A 6,166-nucleotide genomic window follows, 5' to 3' on the forward strand; every position below is an offset into this window, starting at 1 on the left:
GCTGGATGATTCCTGTTCAATAAGACACACCTTTACCATTGATAGGTCTCTTTTGTTAGTATCCTGTATGTGTGTGTGTTTATGTAAAGCTGTTAACATGAAGGACTTAAGAGTTAATCTATTTGTGTGTTTCTAAAGGCTTTGGAATATGATTACCTTCCCTTAATTCTCCCGCCTGTGTAGTTGGGATAGTCCCTAAGCTCTGTGTGTGTGTGTGTGTGTGTGTGGGGGGGGGGGGTAGACAGACGGGGTATACTGGTGGCGCAGTGGTTAGCGCGGTCACTTCATAGCAAGAAGGTCCTGGATTCGAGCCCCCGGGGTAGTCCGACCTTGGGAGTCGTCCCGGGTCGTCCTCTGTGTGGAGTGCATGTTCTCCCCGTGTCTGTGTGGGTTTCCTCTGGGGGCTCTGGTTTCCTCCCACAGTCCAAAGACATGTAGGTCAGGTGAATCGGCCGTACTAAATTGTCCCTAGGTGTGAATGTGTGTGAGTGTGTGTGTGTGTGTGGGCTCTGTGATGGTCTGGCAGCCTGTCCAGGGTGTCTCCCCACCTGCCGCCCAGTGACTGCTGGGATAGGCTCCAGCATCCCCGCGGCCCTGAGAGCAGGGTAAGCGGTTCAGATAATGGATGGATGGATGGATGGATGGGTATACTGTATAATGAAAGAACACACACACACACATTTTAAGCAGTAACAGTCACAACATTTAATGGGATTTCCAGTTCTTCCGAAATGTTTTATTTGGCTCTGCCATAAGAGTGTGAGTCCCATCCTTGAGCTCTGCCACAATGATTAATTTATAACAGGTGCCCACATAATATGTGAATGAGTGAAGGAAGCAAGCATGCTGCATTGGAAATTAACGTCTTGCAATGCAGATTTTTTTCCCTATTTACATTTCACTCGTCTGGTTTTCCTCCCCTTCCAATAGCTAATTCCAAGCTTGGGTTGTGTTGCCGTGACTGCAGCAACACTTAGACGTGCACATGTTCTTGCTCCGCCTTGCAGATCTTGTGTAGTCGAGGGGTAGTGAGCCCGATTATATTCATCGCCTTCTCAAGGGGAGGAATTTAACTTCATCAGATTGAGCACGTTCTCTAATTCCCAGATTTGGCTCCTAATTCAGGGAATGAAGCCAGCTTGCAGCATCGGGGGTCAACAACACAAGTCTCACGGCAGCAAATTTACATTTGTATTCAGGATTTCTTTTTTTTCTTAAAATGAACCTGTTATGGCTCGCGGAGGGGATTTGAAATGTGCATCTTAGAGAAATCCATGCGCAGTATTCCCAATATCGAAATGAAAAACATGCTGAATTCGGAGCTTTCAGATTTGCATAACGTTAATCTTGTGCACCGAGAGAGGATTTTTGAACACAACCAAGCCAGGCGTGCAGGAGAGAATGACTTTGTGGGTTCAACCCGTGTTATACAACTTGGAGACCAAGACCAGAAGCTGTTGTGAGCGCGTAACAAATGGCGGGGGAATTAGCCATCGTTCCTTACCGCGCGCTTTGTCCCGTGCGCTATAACGCAGCGTGCCTTGGCTCTGCATGATGGAAAAGGGAATCTGAGAGTGGTGTGTGCCACCTGGGATGAAAGCCGCAGGATTAAGTCCTGTTTAGTTGATGAATCGCTGGAACTGCCTTAGCCCTCCACTTAAGGTAATCCCCCCCCCCGGTGTCTTGAAATAACATCCTAAACCAGTCTGTGCAAAAGGTCAGGCGGTGGGTTTATTGGTTTGCGAGCAACCTTGTTGGCTTGAGAGCCCAAGGGTTTTGCAACAGTCTTTCCTTGTTTGGTTATTATACACTATGCCAAGACAGCGTCAACATCAGCCGTACTGTCATATCATCATCAAACTTGCACACCTCTTGTCATCAGGTGATTTTGCAAGTTGTTTCTTATTAGGTTCCCCCCCCCCACACACACCTTTTTTTCTCCCCAGTTGTACCCGTCCAGTTACCCCGCTCTTCCGAGCCGTCCTGGTCACTGCTCCACCCCCTCTGCCCATCCGGGGAGGGCTGCAGATTACCACATGCCGCTTCCGATACACGTGGAGTCGCCAGCCGCTTCTTTTCACCTGACGGTGAGGAGTTTCACCAGGTAGGCGCCCCCACCAACCAGAGGAGGCGCTAGTGCAGTGACCAGGACTCACACCCACATCCACATCCGGCTTCCCACCCGTAGACAAGGCCAATTGTGTCTGAAGGGACGCCCAACCAAGCCGGAGGTAACACGGGGATTTGAACTGGCGACCCCTGTGTTGGTAGGCAATGGAACAGACCGCTGCGCCACCCGGACATCCCGGTGTATTGATCGGTAACTCGTCCATTGGTTGGCACAATCGGCAGACAAGCACACTAGCTGGCTCTGACTGTTAGTCTGCATCACCAGCCGTTACATTCCACCGATCAGAAAATCTGGCTTAGTTCTGGCTTGACTGCGCCTTTTCCAAGTCCAGTTGCTCTTATTTGCTCCATTAATGCGAGACTCGGTGGCTTCTGAAGCAGCTTCTCCCTGAGGCGCAGGTGTACGGGCGGAGAATATACAGAAACCTGACTCGAGTCTGCTGGTTTCTGTCTTGATGCATGCTCGATAATCCAGCCAAGGGAATCCCAGAAAGTTGAATCAGTTCATCCGGACGTTGTGTCCGGATGAACTGATTCAACTTTCTGGGGTTTTTCTGGTTGGTTGCTGTTGTCTCGGGGGGGGGGGGGGCTGAACTGTCCAAAAAAAACTTTTTGGATTTCCATTTTATGCAATGCTGGAAATAAGCAGCCTCTCGTTTTAACCCGAGCTTCGTTAATTATACTGCAAAAATGTCCGATTTGTTAACTTTTCATTTCGTGGTTTGAGGATGGAGCGGGAGATTGACAGGCGGATCGGTGCAGCATCAGCTGACATGCGGGCGTTGTACCGGACCGTTGTGGTGAAGAGGGAGCTGAGCCGGAAGGCAAAGCTCTCAATTTACCAGTCAGTCTTCGTTCCAGCCCTCACCTGTGGTCATGAGCTTTGGGTAGTGACCGAAAGGGTGAGATCGTGGATACAAGCGGCTGAAATGAGTTCCCTCCGTAGGGTGTCTGGGCTCAGCCCTAGAGATAGGGTGAGGAGCTCGGACATCCGGAGGGAGCTCGGAGTAGAGCCACTGCTCCTTCGCGTCGAAAGGAGCCAGTTGAGGTGGTTCGGGCATCGGATTAGGATGCCTCCAGGGCACCTTCCTTTGGAGGTTTACTGGCCACATCCAGCTGGGAGGAGACCCCGGGGTAGACCCAGAACTCTCTGAAGGGACTACATGTCCAATCTGGCCTGAGAATGCCTTGGGATCCCCCAGGAGGAGCTGGAGGATGTTGCTGGGGGGGGGGGGGCGTCTGGAGTTCCGTATTTAGCTTGCTGCCACCGCGACCCAACCCCGGAGAAGCGGCTGAAGATGAATGAATGAATGAATGAATGAATGGTTTGAGGAAAAATGAAAAAACCTAGGAACAATTGAAAGGATCCTCAAACATTTTACATTCACTGTATAGGGTGGACTTAACCCCAGTAATCGCTTCTTCTTCTTTGTCCTCTGCCATTCTCTCTGTTCTTTGACTTTGTGATCGACTCGCTCCGTGTGTAATGCATGCATATATATATATATATATATATATATAAGTCTTTACTCGCGTTGCATGATTGTGAAAAGCCTTTGAACATGTTGACCTCCTGGTGCCAATGATGCTCTGATGGCAATGGGTGGGGATGGGGTACCAGGGTTTCAGCCAAGTGTTTTTTCTGACACATTGCACACATCTGTTCATATAGCAATATAACAACGATTTGATCTCATCAAACGCATTCTGTCCCACAAACCAGAGGCTTCAAAGTCACGTTGGTGATGTTGTTGCATCTCCAACACAAGCTGAACTTTGTAAGTGGTTGTGTAGCCCCCTCAACTTGTCCAGAACTTAATCGGAGTCCGCTTCTGAGCTCTGGCGGTCTCTTGGTGTTATTCTCTATGATAGTTGTAGTCCCAGTCAGCAGTGCCGCTCAAACCTTAACACTCTCTGGGGATGCTGAACGCCCTTATTGAGCCCGGGCTGCCGGAAAGGTCCATGGGACTTTGGCTGGCAGGGTTGTGCGCATGCGAGGGAAAGAAAGAGGGCATGAAGGGGATGGCGGCCAGCAGGAGCGGGCTGTCCTGGGGGCTCTCGTCGTGGGGCAGGGGGATGATCACATCGTCCTGGTCCCAGACGTGGAAGGCGTTGGTGTGGGAGAGTGGCATGATTGGAGGAGGAGGGTGGCTCGGGGTGATGCACCGCAGGTTGTTGTCCTTGTCCTTGTCCTCATCGCCCGGAGGGCCCAGCATGCAGTCTGCACAGGAGATGAAGAGGAAATGATGATTATTGATTCGGGACAATGGCTCTCAGTGTCATGGTTCGGGTTTCTGTTGAGACAGGACCCAAGTTCACCCTCGTAATGTACTTTTGCACTGATTCTCATCCTCCCATCTGCTGCCTCTCGATGCTCCATGGCTTACCTCCACCCAACGCACGCGACTTGACATGCCCTCTTGGTTATGACGTGATTACTATGTGGTAGTACTCTGTGACATTCAAATGCATCTGCTTACTGCTGACTCTCACGTAAGTCACTTTTGACAAGAGGGTCCGCCAATTTAGGTAATATATGTCAAAATGTATTTCAGCTGATCTGTCTCAGCTTACCCTGAATGTGGCTATGGATGTTTTGTTGCTATGTGCTGTCGTACCGAATCCCAGCTGGGCTGCAGGGTCATGTCAGTTGAGCTGCACAAAGAAGGCTAGTGAAAATAACGGAGCAAGAGCTTTCCCCCCCTGCTCTCTCTGGTATTATGCTGTGTACCTAATGCGACGGTGCTGCAAGCTTTTGTGTCCTGAATTCGACTGTATTACAGTTGAATTTCTGCTCTCAAAAGCATGCATGTCGGATTGTGTGTTGCCTCTGAAATGATAAGGGACAGTAATCACACTTTTTTGTCACCACTCCTCACTGCTCATTTGACTAAATGTTGCATACGAAGTAGGCTGTCGTACCTGCTACATCTATGGCTAGATCCTTGATCAGATGTCCCACAATGGCATAGGCAACTCCAACCACTACCAGAGCGGCCATTAGCAGGTACAGTACCGCCTTCGGTAAAGGGATGAGGTCCTTCACTGCAGGCTTGTACTGTTTGTACAGCGGGTCGTCTATGGACGCGGAATACGGGTATGCCTGCGCTTCGTCCGTGGAGTTCAAACCGGTGATATTAAATCCATTCATGGCTGCGGAGTACGGAGTCATTTTCTTCAGGAAGACGGCTCCTTTTCTGGTCGGTTACTGGCTATATCTCAGTGTTTCTCAGAACTTGTGCAGTTTTGCGGGTCCCCCCCCTCCCCTCCCCTCCCCTTTTGGCTGACAGCAGTGCTGTCACTTCGCCCGCGCATCAATTCGGTTTGTGCGAGTGCGCAAAACGCGCTCTGGGTTGAAGCTCTGCAGAGGAAACAAGGAGGCGCTCAACACCCCCCCACCCCAGATCCGCCCACTTCCACAGTACACTGGTCCGTATGCAGTGGTCTTAAATTCTCCAGTTCACAGATTTACCCAGAAGTCGCTTCTGACACCCACAGAGAAACCGTCTCGATGCATGCTCAATAACCCAGGTAGGGAACTATCAGGAAGTCCAATCAGTTGATCAGGGCACAGTGTTGATTGGGAGAACCAGTGGCGGCTGCTGCTTTCAAAAAAATTGGGGGGGGGGCGCAATTTACCTTGGCGCAGCACACCTGACAGCTGCTCCACACAGTCGCAGAGTCAGTAAGAAGGACAATGTAGCCTATAGATTTTATCAGGGTTCGTGGACGGTGGATGATTGACAGTCGAGACGAGGCGTCGTTGGTAGGTGTGAACGTGATTGACAGCCACGAGAATTGTCCAATCACATTAGATGAAAAAAAACAACAACCGTTAAAACAATTCAAATTCGCTGCCAATAAAAGTGGGAGTGTCTGGGGCGCACAGAACTGCGCCCCCTGGAAAATCTGAAGAGACCAATCAGAGAGCAGCCTCAGGTCACCTGCTCGCCACAAGTCTGAGGGCTTACATAAGGTGTCGTTTGGCCGGCGCCCCTCACCCAGGAAGTATATGTATTCAGACAGGAACCAACCA

The sequence above is a fragment of the Lampris incognitus genome, chromosome 10 (assembly GCF_029633865.1).
Source record: "Lampris incognitus isolate fLamInc1 chromosome 10, fLamInc1.hap2, whole genome shotgun sequence".
NCBI classification, from domain to species: domain Eukaryota; kingdom Metazoa; phylum Chordata; class Actinopteri; order Lampriformes; family Lampridae; genus Lampris; species Lampris incognitus.